Raw genomic sequence first — 26136 nt, 5'->3', positions numbered from 1 at the left:
TTTTAACAACCTATTAATCATTCAGAAATACTCGACAGATACTAGTACAGTTAAAATAATTAAGGCGATAACCGGACAATAATGATTTAATGAGTGAAATTTAGTTTTTTTTACTTTAATGACAACAAAAAGCAAGCCCATTAGCAGAACCCAATTCAAAATTATTTTGCACATCATATTTGAAACATTATTTGGTTGAAAAATCTCATTTTTGTTGGCAAAAAAAATATATTAATTTGTTTGGACTAAATTACAGTTGTGCTTAACTCAAAAAGGATATGTTACTATCAACTTTCACACAGTGTTGCCAAACTGAATTTTGTTATTTTGGGTGTAAATTTTTTCCACGGATCTCCGAGGGTACAATACACGTGTGTCTACTAGCGTGACGCTTAATATATACCCATATATGATGCCCAATTGACATTTAAAAATTAGACAATATTAGAGAAATAAACAAATATGATAAAACCGATTGTAAAAACATGAAAATTAATAGTCATAACGGAATACGTAACTCGATAACATACCATCATGTTGCTTACATCAAAAAGAGGAATTGTTTATAAGTTGCCTTAAATATTAAAAAAAAACTAAATGCTATAATAAAAAAATTCTTACATATTTTAGACAGAGTATACGAACAAAAATAAATAATACATACTAAAGATACCTATTGATTGTCATCAACATCATTAGTATTCTCTTTGAGTCCACTTCTGGACATAGGCTTGCTGTAAATAGTTCTATTGCTTCCGGTATTGAACACATTGAGACCAGTTGTGCAGGATAAGCTTGGTGTCATCCTACTGTCTTGTTGGAGGACGTTTTCAATTACAATAAACATTATGTCTAGGTCTTTATTCTAAAAGTTTCTTGGTTCATCTTTCATCTCTGACACTGGCAACATGTTTAGTTCCATTTTAGTGTTGTACTTCTTTTAACTGCCTCCGTAACACTAGTTTTTATCCTAACTATTTGATTTGAAACTCTGTCTCTCATATATTCAACATTGACCTATCCATTGAGCTCTGTGCTACTTGCATTTATTTGTTTTTTTCTGGCAAGGGTCAGTGTTTTTGCTCCATACATTAGAACCGGAAGCACACATTGATCAAAGACCTTTCTTTTCAAGCACTTGGAAATATCTGAGCTAAAGGCACAATTTTACTTAAGTTGTTCATGTTAATTTTATTCGCCTATTGAACTCTGTTATTTGGTTGACTCTTCATTTAATCTCCTGGTGCAGATAATAATAGGTATACCAATGCTAAAGTCCAAAATAACAAATTTGTCGGATGCATGTCAGCTATTGGTCAGATGCACGTCAGCTATAAGACAGATCAAGTAAGTGTCGACGTTGAATTATCGCTAACTTCACACAAAACGTGAATAACCTCTGACATCACGCTGAGTCGACGCTGACTTGCATCTGTTTTACAGCTGACATGCATCCGACCAATAGCTGACATCTTCTTCTTTAAGTACCTTGCCCAAATTTTAGACGTGGGTAGCTTCCATGACAATTTGCCGATATCGTTCTCGATCTTGTGCGGCATGTAATAATTGATCTCTTGATAAGCCAGTCCATTGACGAAGGTTTCGGAGCCATGAATATTTTTTTCTACAAATTCCTCTTTTTCCGTCGATCTTTCTATTAAGTATTAAGTGCAGCGTCCTGTATCTGCTACCTTTCATTATATGTCCCAGATATTCAAGTTTTCTCTTTTTTATCATCTTGATTAAGTCACCTTCGCCTTGACCTACTCTGTTTAAGAATTCTCTGTTTGAAATGCGTTGAACCCATGATATTCTGAGCATTCTATGATATGACTACATCTCGAAGGCTTCTTATTTGTTCGTGATTTTAACCTTCATGATCCAGGTTTTACATCCATATAATAAAACAGGATACACATAACATTTTAGGAACTTGATTATTAGTTGTAAATTCAGCTGAGAATTGCATAGTATAGCTCTATGTTTCATAATGCTTCTCTTGCAATTTCTATACGAGTTTTAATTTCTTCATTCGGATTTAGTGTCTCGTTTATTCAACATCCTAGGTATTTAAAATCGATAACTTTTGATATCGGTTAATTACTAAAAATAATAACTGACAAGCTGTAGCGTGCAAACCTGCTACTTTGTAGAATTTATTTTAATAACATCCACTCTGCATTTAGAGGTCCTTCCAGGTAGCTGATAATTTTCATTTTTCGCAAATATTTATAAGTTGGTCCGTTTAAATTAAAATATTTGGGGTCTACTATTTCGTTTAGAAGTCACCTCTAGGATTTTCTGTGCTGCTGGTGGGGAATATTAAGGTTTGTTGACTTGGGTGTTAGAGGCCCTTTAAAAATTTATGCTGCGGGTTATCTACATCTTGATTTCTCTTCTAGGCACCCAGAAGAAGGGCGTGTGCCTAGCAATAACTCGTCTGGTTTGGCCCAGAGAATAGAATGTTCCCAAAAAGTAACCTCATCGTGAATGGTAGAGTAGCAGTTCCTCAAGACAGTCACCCATGGATTCTACGAACAGTTAAACAGCTCCAGAGGCAATCACCGAACCACCAGTACATCAAACTACCACTGACACCTCTCGAAGAAGGTCTTAAGCTCTGGATAACCTAGGACAGCACCGGAAGAAGCCTTCACACCACAAGCTAAGTTTTTAATAAAATATTTTACTTGTTTTTCAGCAGAGAAATTTTTTTATATAAAGTAACTTCATAATGACTAGAATGTAGATCCTAGATTATAACTAAAGACTGGATTATATGCAAAATGCATATGCATATATATGCTGCATATTTCTCATGTTTTTCATAAATGCATATGCCTTGCATATTTGGAGATTTAAGAGCATATAAATGCATATTTTGATGGGAATTTACTCTACCCCATTTAAAAATAAGGTATATATTAGTAACATCAACATCCATTAAAATAAAATGTGAAAGTAAATATTTTGCTGTTAAGCTCCTTTGTTGTTGTACCCATAAACATAATGGGCGTTATTTATAGCTGCAGGTATCATTATCCGGATATTTAAGATTTATAGACTTCTCAGAATTTACAAATTACCTAAGTAAATACCGATTATATTTTGAATAACATTACAAATATTACCTGTACTTTCTGCTGGTGTCGGCCAACTATGAATTATTCTGGGAAAACCAACCAAAACGAAATTTTAAGCATTTTAAGGGTAGGATAGATTATTTTATTTTATGAATGGTTAGTCTTAAATCAATCGCCGATTATTCAACTTTTGTGATTGCAAGTTATTGACTATACTGTGTAAAAAAATCATTTTATTATTATTGTGAAAATGCCTAAAGTAGCAAGGGAAAAATCAAGTCTTCTCAGAAGTTGGATTGGAAGTAACAATCATCTAAAAGTTATCGACAGTGAAAGTATGTTTTGCACCATTTGTGATAAAAAGGTAAGTTCTCCACTTCAATAGATTTTTAAACTTATCAAACTTCTTTGCACATCTATGTGTCTGTCTATTCTAAAATGACAAACCGTCCCATTTCTTCAAAAACTGTTTTTTAAAGTTCGCAACGGTTTGGCTTATACAGAGCGAGGTGTTGAGAGTGGCCCACCCTGTATACTACGGTACACTGACTGTACTTTATTGTTTGACGATTTCAATTTCACTTTGAGAAATAAAAAAAAATTGGGGGAGGTTTAAAAAGTTTGATCATTTTAATGTAGGTATCTATTTACGAAAACATCTAAAACATCATTATCATTATATTCCAGATTCCATGTCAAAAGAAATTCCAAGTAGTTCAACACATAAAAACTTCACTTCACCAAACTAAGCTATCAAAAAATGATAATAAACCTCGCCAGCAGATTCTACAGAACAGTTTGCAGATTCAGAATACGTCAGTTGGGCAAGAAACCTTTGCAAAGGATTTATGCCATTTTTTTTTGAACTGCAATATCCCTCTGCACAAGTTAGAACATAAATCGTGTCAAAACTTTTTAAAAACTTATTGCAAGATTAAAGATAAACCAGCTCAAATACCAAGTTCTTCAACTCTTCGGAAAAAATATGTCAGTGCATGTTACAAAGATGTGATGACGAGTATTAAAAATCAGTTAAAAGCCGAATATCTTTGGATTTCCGTCGACGAAACAACGGATACAAAGGGTCGACAAATTGCGAATCTAATTGTTGGAGTTCTTAACGACTCTGGCGATTTTAAAAACTCATACTTAATTAGTGTAAAATGTTTGGAAAAAACAAACTATGCTACAATAGCTAGATTTGTTAACGAATCCCTAACAAATTTTTTTTTACCTGATCAAGTACCATTTGAAAAAATATTATTAATGCTTAGTGATGCCGCCTCATATATGATGAAAGCTGCATCCAATCTTAAAATCTTTTTCCCTAATTTAATTCACTGTACATGTTTGGCGCACGGCCTAAACAGAGTTGCAGAGAAAGTTAGAATTGAATTTCCCAATGTAAACACCTTAATAAATAATGTAAAAAAAGTATTTCTGAAAGCACCACTACGTGTACAGGTATATAGGGAGATGCTTCCCGATATTCCTTTACCACCAGAACCAGTATTAACCAGATGGGGAACTTGGCTTAAAAGTGCTATATTTTTATCTGAACACTACGACGACATCAAAAGCGTTATTTCAAGTTTTGATCCGACTTGTACCGCTATTGATAACTGTCAAAATATTTTTAAAGAAAAGTCTATTAAAAATCAATTGTTGTATATAAAATCGAATTTCGATATCATTGAAAGTTCAATTACAAAATTAGAGGCTCAAAATTTATGTCTTCACAATAGTATGTCTATTGTTGATTCGGTTAAACAGAAAATAACAAATCTGAATGGGGAAATTGCAGTAAAAATTAAAGATAAACTTGATGACGTTTTAAACAAAAATGAGGGTTTCACTTTATTGCGTTCAATAAATAATATAATCAATTTTGGAAACTTCGATGAAAATATTAATATGGATCCGTCTCTAATAGCAAAGTTTAAATATGCCCCAATTACATCTTGTGACGTTGAGAGATCTTTTTCTGCCTATAAACAAATATTAACAGATAGAAGACATAATATTAGTTTAGAAAATATGAATCAATATATGATTATTTATTGTAACAATAAAAATATGTAAATTTGTTTTATTGTACTCTTTTTATAATATTAGTTTAGAAAATATGAATCAATATTGTAACAATAAAAATATGTACATTTATTTTATTGTACTCTTATTTATCTTGTGGTCAAAATAAAATATTTTGCCGTTTTATTTGTCACAAAACCTGAAGTTAAAAAAATATATTAAGAAATAATAATACAATTTGGTTTAAATTCAAACCTATTTATTTATTTTTATTATTTTTTATTTATTTATGTATTTAACGTAAACCATAAAATTATTCATATAAAAATAAGTGCATATATAAATGCATATTTGCATGTTAATTGTGCATATTCAGCTTGTTTTAAAATGCATATTGCATGCATATTTTAGACATTTTTTAGTGCATATTTTCCAGTCTCTAATTATAACCAATGAAATGAGAAACTACATTTATACCGAAATTCATTCCTTTTTACTGATAGTGTACCGTATGCCTGGAGAATGCAGAGGAGTAGAATACAACGACTCACATAAAGTCTCATGCTCGCCGTGTTAATGTTAGTGATGTTATGTCGAATTTGTTTTTTGGTCCAATGTTGGCATTTGGAGATGAGTTCGATATATCATTGTCAATATGGACACGACAATGCATCCGACCAATTTGTTATTTTGGACCTTGGCATTTTTCAAGTTAAATCTCCAGAAGGTTGCGCCCGTAGTGATATAGCTCCCCTTCTGCATGCCATTACTAAAAAGAACATACAAGAGCTCTGAAGTTCTTGGAGAAGTTGAAATTGATGATTTACCCGGTCTGCAATTATTACTACGTCGTCTGCAAATCTCGATTTGTTAAAAAATACCAATTTATGTTGACTTCAATATTTTATGAAACTATTTTTCTCATAGCACTCTGAACAAAAGCTATTAATAGTTTAAGAGAGGTCGTGTCTCCCTTCTAATACCTCTATTACAAGGAAGAGGTTGTACCTACACTGAACTAAATCTAAGGGTAAATGGATTTCTTAATGTGAAGCTATGCTGGATTGAGTCAAATATTAATAATATCAATAGCTTGTTGCATTCAACAGCTTTGTATATCAAGGATTTTATTACTTGTAGGTGGCCATGTATCCCGAAGCCACTCTTAGATACCTCCATTCTTCTCTGTCTTGAGCAATCATTATCCAGTTCTCCACGTCCATAGCTTTCCATCTGATTCGAGGGCATCCTCGTTGTTTTCTTCCAGTTAAGATTTTTACCGTACCAGTCTACTTAGAAAAAAAGCCTGACTGTTCTTTCGTCAGAATGTCTTCTGAGGTGACCTGTCCACTGGAATCTTCTGGACTTTATTTCTTTTATGATGTTGGCGTCTCGGTAAAGTTCTTCGAGCTATTGGTTAGTTCTTGTCTGCTGCTTCATCAAGCACAGGCCCAAAGATCTTCATTAGGATTTTTCTCTCCCAAACACGTAGTCTCTCTTCCTTTGCCTTTATTATTGTCCACGTTTCGCTGCCGTACAAACATCCAGGTTCAAATGTTCATATTGTAAAATATGTGTATCTCTGTTTTTGTATAATTGGAACCATCCATTAAGAGACAATTACGCGTTTCCAGACTTTTTGCCCACTCTGTATAGAATTCTTCTTCTTCTTATGCAATCCACTAATGGATGTTTGCGATCACATTTGACCACTTTTCTCTATCCCTTGCAGTATGTATTAGGTCTATTATGTTTTTTAGTCCTGTCCATTGTTTGACATTACGGAGCCATTACATTTTCTTTCTCCCCACTCCCCTTCTTCCTTTGATCTTTCCTTCAATTAAGGTTTGCAGAAACTGGTATCTTTCATTTCTAATTAGGTGCCCCAGGTATGCCGTTTTTCTCTGTTTAATTTTGCATAGCAGTTGTCGTTCTGTACCAATTCTTCTCAGGATTTCTTGTGTTTATTTTTAAAGTCCATCTTTCCATGCCATATAGGAGCACCGTATATAGCATTTTGTCTTAGGTTTAGGTCAAAGTCAGAGTTCGTAAAGACGTTTCTGAATTTCATGAATGCAATTCTGGCCCTTTATATCCGACATTTAATTTCCATATCCGACATCCAGTCTTCACATAGGTACTTAAACTTTCTTACGCGCTCTACATCTTGGTTGTTATATGCTAGTCTTGCATTTTGATGTTGACATAATTGACGGCTGATTATAAGGAACTTCGTCTTTTTTATGTTGATGCTAAGTCCGATGTTCTCCCTATGCTCTCCAATTTTTGTTAAGAAGGTTTTGGAGGTCTTCTATATTGTCTGCTATTAAGACCGAGTCATCCGCATATCGTAAATTATTGACCCAGGTACCATTTACTTTGATGCCGATTTCGCCTTCCTCAAGAGCTTCCTGGAAGATACTTTCTGAATATAAATTGAACAGTAGTGGGGAGAGAATGCATCCCTGTCTTACACCTCTGAGAATTTTTTGAGCTTGCGTTGTTTCAATATCCACCTTGACGACAGCTGTTTGATTCCAGTAAAGAGCTTCTATGCAACGAATGTCTTTTTGATGTATGTCGAGTTGTTTTAGTATATGTACGAATATTTTGTTAAAATGGTTCACGTTTTTATCAAACAATTTTTTAAATCCTATTATAAATCACATAATATTCTATACTGTTTATATAGGCAAGTTTTCAATTTTATATATCACGATACTCTAATAATATGACATGACTTATAAAAGCTTTAACTAAATTAACAAATTAATTGAATCAACATCAAAAAGCTATTAAATAAACAGAAACTATAGTTAAAATAGGACCGCGCATATACGAGCTGGTATAATATAAAACATTTTATATTAGTCAGATAGTTTAATGTATCGCAAAATACAGGGTGTCCCGAAAAGATTGGTCATAAATTATACCACACATTCTGGGGTCAAAAATAGTTCGATTGAACCTAACTTACCTTAGTACAAATGTGCTCATAAAAAAAGTTACAGCCCTTTGAAGTTACAAAATGAAAATCGATTTTTTTCAATATATCGAAAACTATTAGAGATTTTTTATTGCAAATGGACATGTATTATTCTTATGGCAGGAACATCTTAAAACAAAATTATAGTGAAGTTTGTCCACCCCATAAAAATTTTATGGGGGTTTTGTTCCCTTAAACCCCCCAAACTTTTGTATACGTTCTAATTAAATTATTATTGTGGTACCATTAGTTAAACACAACGCTTTTAAAACTTTTTTGGCTCTTAGGATTTTTTCGATAATCCAGTTTTTATCGAGATGCGGCTTCTTTTTTAATATATTTACATAAAAATTTTATGGGGGTTTTGTCCCTTTAAACCCCCCAAATGTTTGTGTACGTTCCAATTAAAGTATTGTTGTAGTACCATTAGTTAAACACAGTGTTTTTAAAACTTTTTTGCCTCTTAGTCTTTTTTTGACAAGTCACCTTTTATCGAGATGGGGCTTCTTTTTCAAAATACACCTAAAAATGAAAATTATAAATAAATTTTCAGATTATTAACAGGTCTCTATAATCGTACTTAACCATATACAAATATGTGGTGGATTCAACAAATATTCAAAATATGTCGATAAACACTGGCTTATTGAAAAAGTACTAAGAGGCAAAAAAGTTTTAAAAACATTGTGTTTAACTAATGGTGCCACAATAATAATTTAATTGGAACGTACACAAAAGTTTGGGGGGGTTTAAAGGAACAAAACCCCCATAAAATTTTTATGGGGTGCACAAATTTCACTTTAATTTTTTTTTAATATGTTGCTGCCATAATAATACCACATGTCCATTTTCAATAAAAAATCTCTAAGAGTTTTCGATTTATGAAAAAAAATCGATTTTCATTTTGTAACTTCAAAGGGCTGTAACTTTTTTTATGTACACTATTATATATAGGTAAGTGAGGTTCAATCAACATATTTTTGACCCCAGAATCTGTGGTATAATTTATGACCATTCTTTTCGGGACACCCTGTATATTGAGCGCATAATGTATGTGAACAAATTTATAATGGTAGGGGAGCCCTGCGGGGATTTTTGCAGTTACTCAAGCGCGTCAGAAAATCATATGGGGAGAAACCTCGGAATGGGACGTTTCGGCGTCGCCGTTTCGGCGTGGCCATTTCGGCGTGGCCGTTTGGGCGTAGAGCCGTTTCGGCGTAGGCCGTTTCGGCGTAGGCCGTTTCGGCGTAGGCCGTTTCGGCGTCGGCCATTTCGGCGTCAGAAATTTTATTTTAGTTGACTAAATACCTACATTGAGGTTTATTGGTCAGGCAATTTTTTGGAAAAAAATCTTTTAATATAGTTATTTAAATACATTGGAGTTCATTGGTCACACAATTTTAACATTAATGGTCAAGTAGAAAAATAAACTAAATATATTTCTTTTATAAACATTTTGTTATATTTTATTCTGCAAATACCTATATTGGATTTTTTATTAATGCATATTAATAATAATTGCTGTTCTCTTAATTGTCCCAGAGCTAATTAGATGATAACTGACATTTTTCAACTTTAATTAGACATACATTATATGGTATATAGACGGAGAATTTTAATATTGTTAAAATATCTTTTTTAAGCAAAAATATTTGCAGAATGTATATTTTTAAAAAAAATTAAATTATACAATATTTTCTTGAAAGGAATCTGCTTTTAAAATATTTACCATTAGTTAGTATAATAATAGTTATCCCTATATTTATTGCAGTTTCTTCGAAAATTTAAATACAAAATTCTATAAATCACATAATAATGTTATTAACATTTCCTCGAAAACTAAATTACCTGTTAATTCCAAATGACATTATCATGTATCAATTAGTTGTTGATTTCAAAAATTACATTATAATGTCATTAACGAGAGATGCAAGTTATTTGTTGATTTTAAATATTCGAAAACTAAATTAGTTGTTGATTTCAAAAATTACATTATAATGTCATTAACGAGAGATGCAAGTAATTTGTTGATTTTTAATCTTAAGGGAAATTTTAAGTAGGTACCTACCTATTATTGATTTGATTGGTTGGATTATTGAGGGTACAGCTATATAAACAGAGATCAGTTTAAGAGTTTATGTAGTGTCTTATAATATTTCATAGTAGTATTTATACGATATACAGACGAAGAATTTTTAAGCTATGGAACGAAAAATTTTATCGACCAGAGGAAGAGAGAAATTTACCACTGATGGTTTCATGTATGTTTTTGACGCTGTTAGTAAAAGCGATGAATCCCTAAAATTTTGGAGGTGTGAGAGGAAACAAACGTGCAAAGCAAGAATACATACAAGAGATGGTGAAGTCATCAAGAAAGTAAATGTTCACACCCACGACTCCTCGGCGATGGACGTGGAAGTAGCACAAGTTGTTACAAAAATGAAAAAGCGTGCTACAGAAACAAACGAAGGGACAATAGTGGTAATCAATGAGTGCCTGAGAAATACAAGTCAAGCTTGTCATGGTCGGCTCCCAAACACTGGCGCGATGAGAAAATTCATCAGACGAAAACGTAACGAAGTTCATGCAGCCCCATCAAATCCGACAACTGTTGAAGAGTTAGTAATTCCCGAGTCTTATCGTGTTTACACGTTACAAGATGGTGTAGAAGAAAATTTTTTATTAGCAGATGATGGAGAAGGATTGCAAAGAATTTTGATTTTCGGGAGAGAATCGTGGCTGCAACATCTACAGACCTCAGATGTGTGGTATGGTGACGGTACATTTGCTATAGCACCATCTCTATTTTTACAAGTATACACAGTTATGGCCACAAAATATAATGGAGTCCATCCAATATTTTATGCCATGCTGCCGAATAAAACAAGATCCACATATACCCGTATGTTTGAATTGATCAGACAAATTGTACCAAATTTGCAACCCAGAGCAATCCATTGCGATTTCGAACAGGCGGCATTTAAGGCAATGGAAGATTGTTTTCCAGGCGTCGACATCAATGGATGTTTTTTCCATTTGGCACAAAATATGAAGAAACAAGTGGCTGCTATGGAATATACGAGAGAGTATAATGCTGATCCACAATTCGCTTTAAATTGCAGAATGTTGACAGCATTAGCATTTGTTCCTATCGAACATTTAGATGATGCCTTTGCCGTTCTAGCGGAAGCTCTACCTGCTGAACACCAACCACTTGTAGACTGGTTTGAAGACTACTATATTGGACGTATGAACAGAAGAGGAAATGGCAGAAGACCAAGTTTATTTCCCCAAAGGATGTGGAACCTCTACCAGAGAACTCTGGATGGAGAAGACCGGACAAATAATCACGCTGAGGCCGCCCATAGAAGACTCAAGATGGAATTGGGAGCAGATCATCCAACCATATGGAAATTTATAGATGGCCTGCGTCAGGTGCAGAAAGGTCGAGATGTCTATTTCGAGCAACTTGTGGCAGGTAATCTCCCACCATTGAAATTAAGAAAATACAGAGACGCAGATGATCGCATTTCACGGCTTGTGGGAAATTTTGATGCAAACGGGGATGTTTTAGAATTTTTAAGAGGACTAGCACATAATTATAATATGTAAGTAGGTACTTTATTTTAATTAATATTTCGTGAATAAGTTTTGTAGGTTAAATATAAATGTCTTGTATGTAAGTATAAATGTTTCAGAATTTTTAATTGGACTAGCACATATCTAATTATAACATGTAAATACTTTATTTTAATTAATATTTCGTGAATAAGTTTTGTAGGTTAAATATAAATGTTTTGTATGTAAATATAAATGTTTCAGGATTTTTAATTGGACTAGCACATATCTAATTATAACATTTAAATAATAACTAAAATAAAATATTCATTTTTCCAAAATCTTGTTTATTCATTTATTTATATATAATATCTACAGCTAGAAGCCAATTACAGATATTACATTAACTATGAGCTAAATAACAAGCACACACACATAAGTATAAAATTGACATATACAAATCTACCATTAATATTAAAATTTTGTGATCAATGGACTCCAATGTATCTATTTAAATAACTATATTAAAAGATTTTTTTCAAAATAATGTCTTACTAATAGACTCCAGTGTAGGTATTTAGTCAACTAAAATAAAATCTCTGACGCCGAAATGGCCGACGCCGAAACGGCCTACGCCGAAACGGCTCTACGCCCAAACGGCCACGCCGAAATGGCCACGCCGAAACGGCGACGCCGAAATGTCCTAGACCCGAGAAACCTTGTACTCTGTAAATGTACACCTACTATATATGGACTCTTAATACAGGGTGTTCGTTAAGGGGGTCCGAAAAAAAATCTATCCTTAGAAATACTCGAAATCGCCAGATTAAGATAAGGTAAGTTAAGTATACCGAGTGGTGAATTGGAAAACGGGCCATAGGAAACGAAATGTAAAATTCTAAACGGTTGCTTCCTGCTTCCTAATTAAACTGATCGTCAAAAGTTATTTATTTATTAAGCGCAACAGGCCTTGTAGGCCTAGGGCTAAAATGTTTACATTTCTGATTACATAAATAATATAATAACTAACTTACTATAACATACATAACTTATAAAACTTATACATTTTATTTAATTACACTTCAGTCTTTTTATACACTACTTCACCACCTCTCTCCATCTCAAAAGTTAGGGATATAGAAAATTCTGCTGAATTTTTATAGTAGATTTTTTCGTGAAGAGATTAACGGATTCGGCAAATTTTTTTTTTATTATTTTAGACTTTTCTTTAGTATTTACACAGTTATGCAAAGGTTTACTTAACTTTTTTTGTACTTATACCGGGTGGAAGAAAAGAAATGTTTTTCTTATGTTAAGTTTGAGACGCCCTGTAGGGAGGACGAGGTACAAATGGGAGTATATATCGAAATAGTATTGTAGTCTTATGTATTGTGAACATTTTGTTTCTTGAATGTCCCTGATATCTTAAGAAATAAAAAAAAATAGACGGTTTTGTAATTTAAAATGTGTTTTAACCGAAACAAAAGTTTGAGACACCTTGTAGGGAGAAAAAGGCACAAAGGTGGGTATTCCTCGATATTTTGTTGTAGTTTCATATTTTGTGAATATTTTATTTTTTTAATTTCTCTGATATCTTTAATAACGAAGAAACTAGACGATATTACTCTTTAATATGTGTTTTAACTGACGACATGCGTCACATCACACATGTGAAACATAGAAAAACATATTAAAGAGTAATACCGTCTAGTTTCTTTGTTATTAAAGATATCAGAAAAATTAAAAAATAAAATATTAAAAAAATATGAGACTACAACATAATATCGGGGTATACTCACCTTTGTGCCTTTTTCTCCCTACAAGGTGTCTCAAACTTTTGTTTCGGTTAAAACACATGTTAAATTACAAAACCGTCTATTTTTTTTGTTTCTAAATATATCAGGGACATTCAAACAACAGCATGTTCACAAAACATAAGACTACAATATTATTCTAATGTATACTCACATTTGTACCTCGTTCTCCCTACAGGGTGTCTCAAACTTAACACAAGAAAAACATATTTTTTTCTTCCACCCGGTATAAGTACAAAAAATAAGTTTGAGTAAACCTTTGCACAACTGTGAAAATACTAAAAAAAGGCTAAAATAAAAAAAATAGCGGAAACCGTCTGTTCGCGAAAAAATCAACTATGACAATCAGCATAATTTTCTATATCCCTAACTTTTGACGAGCAGTTTATTTTACATCAAAGGACATTAGAAACTATTTCTACCGTGCTTAGCAAAAACGCCGTATCGGCAAAAATCTGAAAAAATGAAATTTTTGCTTTTTCTAACCCAAATGTGCATATCTATCTTATTTGCTTACTAAAAATGACGTTAAGCCAAAACACATTAAACACACCGCGTCTTATGCCGTATCCTGTGTAAATGTATACGAATTCTTAAACTAAAATCGATTTTACTCGAATGTGATGTCTCTGGCAGTCTCTGCAGATACGGCGTTTTTGCTAAGCACGGCAGATTTGTAGAGGATTGAAATCTGTATTGAAAATAACTGTTCAAATTATTCTACGAATAAACATATTTCAAAATTTTGTAAAAATGTAATACATTTTTGAGTTTTTCAGCCCAAAATTAGGCCACACTCAGTGCAATAATGTGTCACAATGAAGTTAATATTTTCACATTTTTGAACTGTCAATATTTTTATTTTATCATTTATTGTTTAAAAACAATACAGTTGATAAGATACCCTCAGTTGCAGAGAAAGTAATAAATTTTAATAATAAAAACTTTAATGTTGTTCTGAAGCTATTTTCTTGTGGCATTTTTACAATTTTAACTATTTATAATGGGAAATAAGCCACAATATTATTAAAAAATGATTTTTCCACCTACCTCTACCGAAAGTATACTTTTCCGTACCTGATTTTAGGGAGCAAAATTGTACTTTTCCTCCCTAGGGAGGAAAATATTTTTCCTCCCTAGGGAGGAAAAGTAAAAGTGACGTCATGGTATTTCATTAATAAAATATAACTTATTGACGCCCTGTACAATATCTATTTTCTATTACGTAAGTATCTATACATTTTAACGTCTATTTATAAAACACCCTGTATTTTGCAGAATGGTAAAAAACAGTAAATTGTTATTTTGATTTAACAATGTTTACATTCATAATTTGACTTATATTTGACAGTTAACAGTTATAATTTACCTACTTGTTAGTTTTAGTTGTAATAAATTTTGTTGGTTAGTTACATAAATAAATTAAGTAAAAGTGAAAAAATGACTTGTTATTTGAGGAAGGTGGAAAAACCATATGTATAACATGGGAGTAAAGTGCCTTTTCCTCCCTTGAATGATTACTGCCCTCCGCTACGCGTCGGGCAGTAAACTTCATTCTCGGGAGGAAAAGTAGCACTTTCCTCCCTTGTTATACAAATAGCTATTTATTAACGTTTCGAGTCCCAAATCTTCTACTTTAAAATGTATCATATTATGTATCTGAATTGCCGATATAAATGAGTCAAATTAAATAAATTATTAGAAGAATTTTTTTACTAAGCAACAACATTTTTGTTTATGTTAATAGTATTTTGTATTTTGACAACGGCACCCGATTTGGGAGTCGAAACGTTAATAAAAATCATTTTTAATAATATTGTGGCTTATTTCCCATTATAAATAGTTAAAAACTTTAATAATAATTTTTTTTTATTCAGTCAATGGTGTGAGCACTGTCAGTTAAAAATAGTAACGTGTGGCCTAACTTTTACACACATACCTATTCATACTGTACAAATGTATTATATTTTTCAACATTTTGGAGTGCGTTTAAATCGTAGAACAATTTTAACTTTTGATTTTAATACACATTTCAATTCTCTACAAATATTCTCTCATGCTTTTGATGTAAAATCATTAGAGAAGCAGAAATTCAACAGTTTGGAATTTTACATTGAGTTCCCTATGGCCCGTTTTACGATTCATCACCCGGTATGCAGAACAATGTATATTTAAAAATCTGACGATTTGAGCGGGGCGTAAGGAAACGGCCGAGTCACAAAGTTTCACAAAAAAAAGCGAATATTTCGCGAAATGAAAGTCAGATCAAAAAAATCAAAAATACGTTCTCAATATTTTTCAAAAATCTATCGAATTATGCCAAACACGATCCCCCATGGAGAGGGGGTGGCGAGTTACCTAAAAATATTAAACATAAGTTCCATTTTTTATTGCAGATTTGGATTCCTAACGTAAAATTAAGTAACTTTTATTAGAGACATTTTTTCGAATTATGAATAGGACAAAACCATGTTGGAAATGGAAAATTAAATTAAAAAATGGAAAGTCCCACTAAACTGGAAAACTTAATTTAACTTTTTTGGGTCTTAGGACCTAATCTTCACAACTCAATAGGTCCCCATAACGCTAAAAGCAGCCATAAGGTTTGGACATACTTGCAATCACTAAAGTATGAGAACCAGTCACATGGTCAAAGATTATTATTGTGAAATCTAATATTATTATCATACTTATTTCCTTGTAAATCTAAAGACCTCTGTCCGATGCTAAGACATCTTTTATTTGCATACCAAATAAAAATACAAGAATAATAGAAATGACAATGCGAGACTCCCAAGCCACAATAGACACTGAAAGAGAAAGAAAATATATAACAAAAATAAAGAATGGATTAAGCCAAGGAGATGCACTATCAACGGTACTATTTATTTAATTACTAGAAAAGATAATAAAAAACTGCCAAATGGAGGAACTTTAAATAAGAATACAGTACAAATAATAGGATATGCGGACGATATAACCATAGTAGTAACAGATAAAAGGGCATTAAAGAACACCTTCCAAGAAATAGGAAACGAAGCCAAACTGAGAGGACTAGAAATAAATGAAAACAAAACAAAATACATGACAACCAACCTTTAGCAAGAAAAGGAAAACACAAATGGCAGAACTGATAATAGAGATAGAACAAAGGATAGAAACACTTAGAAAACGCCATTTTGAAGGTTTTTATTTTCCTTATAAGGTTATTAGTCTCAAATTTGTTTTAAATGTTTCACTTTTTGCTGATAGAGAAAAAAGAAAAAATTAACCATGTTTTGCCTTTAAATGGTTAATAACTAATTAAGTTCAAAAAACCAACTGCAGGAAACATGGGTTCTTGTTACAGAGGTCCGTACTGTACAAAAAAACTGTCGTTTGCCTGGGTCACGAAGAAAACCTTATTTCCCTGCACTATTATAATTTTCCCGCTCCTAACTTTTTTTGAGTCTACACTAAAGTGTGATAACTCTTTACTGTTAACAATACTAGTATGTAGACGATGTAAACATTATTTTGCAATTTTAATTTTCTATTTGTAATTTTTGAGATCTTTTCATAAATTTAAAACGTAAAATTTAATAATCTCTGCTTTGGTAGTAAAATATTAAGCCAAAAAGAATCCAAAAGTAGAATTGAAATGGTAATGAACCATAAGGAGAGGAACAATTGCGAGGAAAAGCTCTTAAATCTTGAATAAAGTGAGATTGTGCTTGAAACAGCTGGTGCTCTATTAACAAGCTTATCACCTATTTATGCTCGTGTTACTTCTGGAATTTGCTCTCTGATTATGTAAACGACCATTTTGCTTTTTATTTCGGGTTAAAAAGGAAAAAATTTATACGCTGCTCTAGTTTTTGTTGAATAGGCTGCTTAGTGCTGTTTTAAATGAATCGAGAAGTAGTTGTGGGATCTTAGCATGTTTTCCATTCAATTGAAAATAAAATATTTTCTTCTTACTTAAATATTTAATTTTTATTAAAATAAAGGTACCTACTAAAAAGTAGTTGCTCTGGTAAATACATATATGGTTTTTATTTGGAAACAGCGCTTTTCTTCTAAGTTAACGGTAGCGAAAAAACTAATATACGAGGAAAAATTGTTGAATTTGCTTGCCGTCAAGTTTGTACCAGTGGTTTATGATGTTATTAAATCTATGATGTGCATGCCTTATTAAGAACAAACAGTAGCAATCAACAGGTAGCGAAAACGCGTTCCAAGATTGCGGCTGTAATTTTGAATATTTTTTCGAGATATTTGGCACACGTATTCGTAATATAATAAAGAACGGCGGTACAGAGCCCAATTTCAGAAATATGTTAGCACGTGGAAATTACTCTATAACTAAATAAAATATTGAAAAAAGGAGCCTGTACCGCCATTAAGAAGAAAAAAAAACTTTCTTCAAATAAACTTTTTATCCCATGCCTAGATTTTGTGTAATCTTGGAACTACTAAAATTTTTTATTTCTAACAAGAAATCGAACATATAACTAAATAACTAATTAGGCAACATAGAGAAATTATCACTGTCATTTTGAAAAACCTGCGTCAGATTTTCTCTATCTGTTCTGTCATCTTTATCGATGTCTGTTCAGTGCAGTAGTGTGTTAATTTAAGAATTCGTTTTTGTTGTTTCATAGGAAATAAGTAGTGTTTATTGATAGTTAATTTATTATATATTTGTTTTTGTTGTATAAGTTGTTATCCTCTTTGAAAGAATAGATTGTTGTTAATTGTGAGTTTTAGTTATACAGTACGTAAATCGTTCAGCTGGACATAGGGAATATACATTATATATATTTAGATACATAAATACATACATTGTATTATATTGAGATAATCGTGGCAACTGAGCTATGTCGATGACGTGGGCATTAACCTCAAAATTGACAAATCATTTCGACTGACACAAATAAACGTCAAAATATGACAATGTAGTAGCTAAGTATTCATGGTTTAAGGGAAGGGGAAAACTGTTTGGTTTTGAAATTAGTTTTTAAATAAATAAAGAATGTGTGTGTACTTTGTACGCACGTAAGAAGTTATACTTCTATTATATGATTATATGATTATAAACGAAATTAATATACTTTTTATTTATATTCTATTTAAATATTAAACTAATTTATACTTACTACTTCTTAAACATTTTTATTAAAACAGTGCCAAAAATTAAAATAATAAAAGAATAAAACACACACAAACACATTAAAAATGCCACAAATGATTTCTGAACATAATTGTCGGACAAATTTTTAACTAAATACGTATTTTCTGAAAATAAAATTATATAATAAATATACTTACAAACATAAAATGTATAAAAAAAATAAAAAAATAAAAGTTTCTATTGGGATTCGAACCAACTTACCACGCGGCTAGTATTTGCGTTGTATTGGGGTTCACTCGCTTAAAAGCTTCGCCACAGAGACAGCTTGTCATTATGTGCGAAGATCGACTAACTAAACAGATTAAACTTTTGACATTTTTAACTTATGTAAATCAAATTATTTTGATTTTGAATTGAAATGATTTAGAATTGAAAAAATACAACAAAACATAGAGTAAGAAAACAATATATTAGGTGAATATTGATAGAAATTTTGATGGTAATCAAATTATGTAAATAAAAGTATTACATACTACTTATGTATTTTGGTAGGTTCAAATAGGATATCGGTAGGTATCGGAGCCCGTATAACGACTAATAAATTTCGCAATCACTTGCGTCGTGCAAAGTGGCTATGTTCAAATATCATAACAAAATTTGATCAACTATTTATAAAACACTTACCGATTCTTTAGCTTTGAATAAGCGAGATCTGCGGCACTCATACTAGTCACAGTTTGATGGGCTTTCACATTGGCATGCAACAATCATCTCTTCTATGTAAATAAGTCCAAAAATATAATATGAAAACTATTTAAAAAGGCAGTATAACCATTAACTAACTTTTTGTTTGTTGTTTCTCTTCAAACAAATTTTAAAACGCAACAACCATACATTATAACCAAACCACAGTCCCACAGCTGTGCCACAGCTGCCATATTGGATAATTTTTGTCATGTCATTTGAACATCCAATCAGAACAAAGTTATAATGCGCATGCGCCCGGTCGCTAGGTTTTCCCATATAAAAATTCACCGTCATTACGCCCGTAAAGAAGTATAACTTCAAAAATATTTTAAGAATTAAAGTAAAATTATTAACTCATTAATCATAGACTTAGTTTTTGATTTATTTATGGACAGCCTTGCGTCAAAACCAGGTCAAAACTCACTCATTATATTCGTTCTAACAGCTCTATTGCACCAAAAACTCGTACTCGAACACAAGCTTCAACTAACACAGGTTATCGCAGTTGCCACAATTCTCTCAATGTATATTCCCTATGTTCAGCTGAACGATTTACGTACTGTATGCAGGTAGGTAAGTATATTTTACGTAAAAATATTTCGAATTCTAATGCGAGTATATAAAGTTTTAGGAGGATTTTTTATTCTAAAAATATTATCAATAGTTTAACAAAATGGAAAAAGTAAATCAAACGAAAAATAAAGTGAAACCTTCCAAACAAAAGTCCATTAAAAACCGTGCCAAAATTATGCGAAAATCGAAATTTGTTTCGCTTCACAACAAAAAATGATTATTTATTATTGTTTTATTATTAGATATTTCATGCAAATACCTATCTTAACATACAATTTTCACCTATTTTGGTTTATTTTTATAAATATCTATTTTGTAATAATAAAATCGTTTTCTATTACTTCCATTTAGCGCGACAATGATATTGTCAAAATATTAATCTTAGATAATGTCAAAGATTACCACTGTTGCCAAAGTTTATGATACTATCTCCCGAAGTTATATTTTGTTGCTACCTGTTGATCGCTACTCTTTACTCTTAATTGTTTGACTTTGAGTTTAGTAGTTTTCCGTCAGTAATAGATGTTGTCGAGAATAGACTATGCTCAACTTATAATGAAAGGAAAGATCGACTGAAAGCGGGGACTAGGAAGGAAAAGACTATCGTGGCTGAAAAACATCCGACAATGGACAGGGCTAAATTTTGACAGCTAATAAAAACAGCTGAAGACAGAGAAGAGTTTGCAATTGTAGTAGTGAACCTCCCTTGAGGAGAGGGCACTTTAAGAAGAAGAAGAAGAATAATTGTTGACAGCTTGAAAAATATGTCAATATTTTTTCTCAATGAAACTATAAACTAGCGTATGAGAAGAGGAAAGCATACCTACAATACAGCACTAACAAAACATCAAACAATTACCAACAATACAGAGACACAAGAAATTACATCAATTCTAAGATAAGAAATACAAAAAAGGGAATATTGGACACGGTTTACCAAAGAAATGGAACACGATTTGTATGGGGCGCAAAGAAAAGTTTGGAAAATACTAAAAAATAGGAAAAACCCATTAACGAATATAGAAGTTTAAATAAAATAGAAGCAGAACAATGGACCGCTTATATAGAAGAACTATAATACCTGAAGATACTATATAAGAAGGAAGATGCTATAATACCTGAAGAGGAGGAAGAAACAGGAAATGAAGACGAATCCAACATAGACACAGAACTAGAAATCACAAAAGAATAAATAAGGAATAACATACGTAAATTAAAAAACAGCAAAGCACCAGGACCCGATGGGATACCAAATGAACACCTAAAATACGGAGGAGAAACCTTAATTGAAAACATAGAGATCCTCTTTCAAGAAATAATATTTAGCCAGCGTATACCAGACCAGTGGAGGACGAGTATAACAATACATATACACAAGAGAGGAAACAGCAAAGACCCCAGCAACTACCGTACCATCACCTTGCTGAGCACAACTCTTAAACTTTTAACAAAAATACTTGCCAATAAAATAAATGAAGAATACACAATTAGTGAGGAACAACAAGGTTTTCGGAAAAATAGGTCCACAATAGACGTCATATTCATAGCCAGACAAATTGCTAAGAAAGCACTGGAATATAATACACCTGCATTTATGTGCTTTATAGATCTGACTAAGGCCTTCGATTGTTTAAGATTGGAAGATGTGCTAAGATTGCTAAAGGAGAAAAATCAGCCCAACAAGATGATAAGGATAATTAAAGACATTAAAACGAAGAAAAAACCCAGAATAAAAGTCGAGAATTAACTAACATCGGAAGTAGAAATCAACTCGGCAATCAGACAAGGGGATACATTGAGCTCATTGCTTTTTAATTTAGTCATGGACAAAATCATAGAAAACATTAAAGGTACTGAAAAAGGATATGGCGGAAAAATCCTCTGTTATGCTGACGACGCCATCTTAATCTCCAATAACGAGGATAACCTACAGCTAATGGCAGAAACTTTCAATACAGTGGCGAAGAACCAAGAGCTGGTAGTGTCAAGGGAACCCAAAAGATGCAAATTAGTAATTAACAACGAACTAATTGAACAAGTCTCGAGATTCCAATATCTGGGAATCGAAATATGTAGTTATGGTGATGTCAAAGAGAGCGTCCGAAAGGAAGAAAATAAAGCCAATTACGTGTCAGGATGTCTGAGGGACGTCATCTGAAAAAACAAAGATATGAGGCTGAAAGGGAAAGTACGCATATACAAATCATGTGTAAGACCGATCATGACGTACGCGATAGAAACAAGATAACACTGCAGAAACCAAGAGGATACTGAGAACATCAGAAATGAGAACGTTGAGGTTAATAACTGGGAAAACACTGAGAGACAGAATACCGAACGACAGAATAAGAGATGTATCATACAATCTGTAACATACAAGATATAGTACGGTAGGGAAGACAGAGAAGACGAGAGTGGAATCAGTATGTGACGAGAATGGACAGCGAGAGAATATCCCGTATAGCCAGGGATTCTACATAAGCCAACATACAAGAGACCTATAGGAAGGCCCTTTAAAAGGTGGCGAGATAACTGGCAGTCAACATCACAGCTACGAATACAAGCTCAAAATCGGTTATGAACAGGCCAAGAGGCCTAATATAAGAAGAAGAAGAAGAAGAAGAAGAAAAAGAAGAAGAAGAAGAGGTTAGATCAAACTGAATAATTTACATTATATTTGTAATTTAGAAAATAAATTTTGCCATTTTTTCAAATTAAAATCCTTTAAAATTCCCCTTTATGTAGGTTCAAAAATATTTAATTTTGATTCTTTGAACTGAAACTTTTATAATAGCGTTGTATTACTTTTTCTCGATAGTAAAATACTGTGGCGATCGTCACGAAACTAGAGTATCGAAATATTTAGTAGGGTCTATTAACGCGACGAGGGGAGTTCGTTATATAAAATGTAAACTTTTAAAATTTTATGAAAATCTATAATAAGGATACTAACTAACAGCGGTTTTTTTGTACTTTAGAATGTTTGCTTCTTTATTTAATTGCTTTATTTTATAATTATCCAAATATCAAAAAATATTTTCATTTTTAACAAGATTTTTATTATTGTTTTTGTTTTAAACTTTTTTTACTTCAGCCAAAAAACAAAACCTTTTCATTAGAAACTAATTCGACCCACATTAAACTACTGCACAGAACAAAAAAAAGTAATATGGGTTCCGTCTCGTTTATAACAAAGGCAAACTCCAGAAATACACAAGAAAACGAATCGTGTATACAGTTCAAGGATACAGTGCATTGTGTGTTGTAAGATTGTTAAAAAAGAGTAGAAAGAGTTGTTGGAAAAGGATAAAACTGTTTTTTGAGTACCTCACGTATACCCAACCGCAGGCAAAGTACACTTTGTAATCACTGAAAAGACAATGAGCAAACATATGGAGTTGTCTTTAAAAAGAGACTAATCCTCCGAAGTGCGGGTATAATATAAGAAGAATCTTTTCTCGTATTTAAAGGTTTTAACAAAAGTGAAATATATTACAATCATTTTCAGCCGAATTCATGTCAGCTTTAAATACTAAAAAGAGTTTTCATGAAAACTTTAAATCTAGAATAGACCAGGGCATTTATGAAAAATACATCGATACAGTATCTAGAGACTTGCACTTTTTTCCATTGTGTTCAGGATGATAACGTCAGGAAAAAAGTCTACAATTGAAAAATGAGTGGAAATGCATAACTGCATTTTAAAGTGCTTAAAAATGTCAAAATCAGTATACTAAGGGACATATTCTGTTATTTGGGAGTTTTTGGGACCACCGAAGACGAATTCGCAATCAAAAACGACCCTCTATGCACCTAGTACCCAGAGTTAGTACTAAGCCACATCATCTGGAGTTTCAAGGATTCTCAGCAATAAATTAAAGCAAACAGATTATAGTCCAGAGAAATAAGGATTTTATCAGGACACTCAAAGATCCCGGTAGCTGACTACTTTTTTAGTTATTGTAGACCTATAGGAAGAATACTTACCTGTTTCCTGCATAGAGTTCGCGTCCGTTTTTTAATTATTATCAATCTAGTACAAAAATCGCGATTTTTTCAATTTTTTGCACCCCATTCAAAAGCTAAATAGTTGACATAAAATTACAAAAATTAATTTTTTAGAATATTGAAAAACCTTCAAAACTCCGATTTTTGAAAGTTAAAAAGTTAATTTGTTGCTATGCAAACTGCAAAATTAATGAAAATCGTTATTTGTTAATAACTTTTACTAAACCTACCTTAGAACTTTAGTGTTTCACCCAAAGTTGGGTATTGGGGTACTTAACAAACCCTCAAAAATTTGAGAAGGATCCATTAATTAGTTTAAGAGTTATTCTATTTGTTTATTCCAGAGACCTTTATTTTGCAATAACATAAGACAGAAAATAATGAAGATCGGGTAATTTCGAGTATGTCAAATGAAAACAGAAAAGTGATAGTATCAAAATGTATTAAAAAAAGATAAACAAATTAATTAATTTTGAAAACTACAAAATTTTTGAAATTTTGTAGTTTATAAACATTTAGAATAACTTTAAAAATATTATCCGTATAAACAATATGTTTATATATTAGAAAAGCTAGTATTTTATCACGAATTTTAGAATAAAAAAAATTTAGCCTGGGTTTATTTGGGACAAAGTTAGCATTGTGTTTTTTTTAATTCACAGCTAATTTGTTTATAATAATTAAGGAATCTCATTACCGCCATTTTAAAGAATGGGATTTGTATTTTTTCTCAAGAAATTTGCACAAACATTGTACCTTCACAGCACCCTCTACGATTTTTCAAAAATGTAGTGCAAACGATTACTAGGGGGAACCTAAAAATCCACCCAGTGAAAATACCGAAAAAGCAATTTCAAACTACATAATACAATTTTTTTAATCTCTGGATCAACTCAATAGATTTTGATCTTTCTTTTTTTAATTTGTATGTAATTTCTACGTACATTACAAATATGCAATTTGTTTATAAATTTCTTAATTATTAAAAAGTCTAATTTGTTTAAACAATTCTTGAAAAAATATTATTTTTACAAAAATCTAATTTTTTAAAAATAGTATCATTAATGATCATAGAAAAAGTTAAAGTAGACTTGAATAAATAAATTATTTTTATTAGATAATTATTTATTGAAGATAATTTATTTATTAAAGTATACCTTAACTTTTTCTATGAATAATAATAATAGTATGATTAATATCATGGATATTTTGAAAAACATTTTTTTTTCAAAAATTATTTAAAAAAATTAGACTATTAATTAATAAATGTCTAGATAAATTGCATCTTTATGTTTAATGTACAGAAAAATTACATACAAATTCAAAAAAGAACGATCAAAATATATTCAGTAGATCCCGAGATATAGAAAATGATAGTAGTTTTAAGTTGCCTTTTTAGTTTTTGAACTCGTGCATTGTCGGCTCCCAGCTTCCCCTTCACTTACCACGAGTAGTTACCAATTGAACTTTTAAAAATTCGTGTAAAATACCAGCTTTTCTAATATGTAAAAGGATTTCTCTACGGACAATATTTTTAAAGATATTCTAAATGTTTATAAACTACAAAATTTAAAAAATTTGGCATTAGGATTTTTGACTATATTCGATAATTTTTTTATCTTTTTTCAGTACATTTTAATAGCATCAGTTTTCTACTTTCATTTGACATACGCAGAATTGCCCTATATTCATTATTTTCTGTCTTATGTTATTGAAAAATAAAGGTCTCTGGATAAACAAATAGAATAACTTTTAAACTAATTACTAATGGGTGAAACACTAAAGTTCTAAGGTAGTTTTAGTAAAAGTTATTAACAAATAACGACTTTCACTTATTTTGCAGTTTGCGTAGCAACAAATTAACTTTTTAACTTAAAAAATCGGCATTTTGAAGGTTTTTCAATGTTCTAAAAAATTAATTTTTGTAATTTTATGTCAATTTAGCTTTTGAATGGGGTGCAAATAATCGAAAAAACCCGCGATTTTTGCAATAAATTGTTAATAATTAAAAACGGAGGTGAACTTTAGGCAGGAAACAGATAAGTTTTCTTCCTATAGGTCTACAATAACTGAAAAAGTAGTCAGCTACCTGGATCTTTGAGTGTCCTGAACATGGTCTATTTCTAGCTTATTTCCCTGGTGTATTACTCGAAGGTGTTTGGGAGCACTGAATACGATTATGACATCAGAATCGACAATTTGAGCACCTAGAGCCCAGGGTGA

The 26136-nt window shown here is 31.8% G+C and overlaps 1 protein-coding gene across 3 annotated transcripts in view; it reads right to left on the bottom strand.

Annotated features, from left to right (window-relative positions):
- The window catches only part of LOC114336520 (ADAMTS-like protein 1), a 1384970-nt gene that overhangs the window by 31634 nt on the left and 1327200 nt on the right, over nt 1–26136 (bottom strand). The window lies entirely within an intron of this gene.

Source organism: Diabrotica virgifera, chromosome 6 (assembly GCF_917563875.1).
Source record: "Diabrotica virgifera virgifera chromosome 6, PGI_DIABVI_V3a".
Taxonomy (NCBI): domain Eukaryota; kingdom Metazoa; phylum Arthropoda; class Insecta; order Coleoptera; family Chrysomelidae; genus Diabrotica; species Diabrotica virgifera.
Note: the sequence above shows the minus strand (reverse complement) of the source record. Positions and strands in the feature narration are given on the sequence as shown.